Consider the following 767-nt stretch of genomic DNA (forward strand, 5'->3'; position numbering starts at 1 on the left):
TATATATATATATATATATATATATATATATATATATATATATTTATTGTTTCAGCTCAGAGCTGCGGCCATGCTGATGCACCGCCGTTTATACATACATACAAGTATCTATACATAGATGCACGTATATGTATATACGTGTGTCTATGAAATGAAAATATTATATCTTAATGATACCGTTAGTTAGGTGATACTGAATGCACGTTAGCACATGCACGCATATGCTCATGCATAATTACATACATTTATGTTTGAATGCATCTTATTATTAACACATGTGATGGTCGTGGAGTACTTAGTAATCAAAAGTAGAGATAACGTACTGTAATTTCATTTAATCACTAGAGATACTGGTGAAGTAATCTATTAAGGGAGGATATTAATATAACAATCAGTATCGATTCGCTCGAGACACAGAGCTGTATTTAGATTGCTAACAGAATATATGTAATTGAGGGTAAGTGATGTGTGTATGTAAGAATCATTTCAATACTTGTTATTAAATACTGTGTTTGAAAACCACCCAGAACAATTACACAACTTATGCTTACACTATGACTGCATTATTATTTGGATTCATTAGGAATCTATCGAAGTGCTAGCACGGAATTTTATTCAACTTGTATCGCTTTTTACTGATTATAACAGAATAATGCAAGTTAAATGAATACGTTTAACGTTGAGCCCTCATAATCTACTCTGATTTCTATCTCTGTGTCTCTGTGTCTCTCTGTCTCTGTCTATCTGTCTGTCTCTCCATATATATA

The sequence above is a fragment of the Octopus bimaculoides genome, chromosome 5, assembly GCF_001194135.2.
Source record: "Octopus bimaculoides isolate UCB-OBI-ISO-001 chromosome 5, ASM119413v2, whole genome shotgun sequence".
In the NCBI taxonomy this organism is placed as follows: domain Eukaryota; kingdom Metazoa; phylum Mollusca; class Cephalopoda; order Octopoda; family Octopodidae; genus Octopus; species Octopus bimaculoides.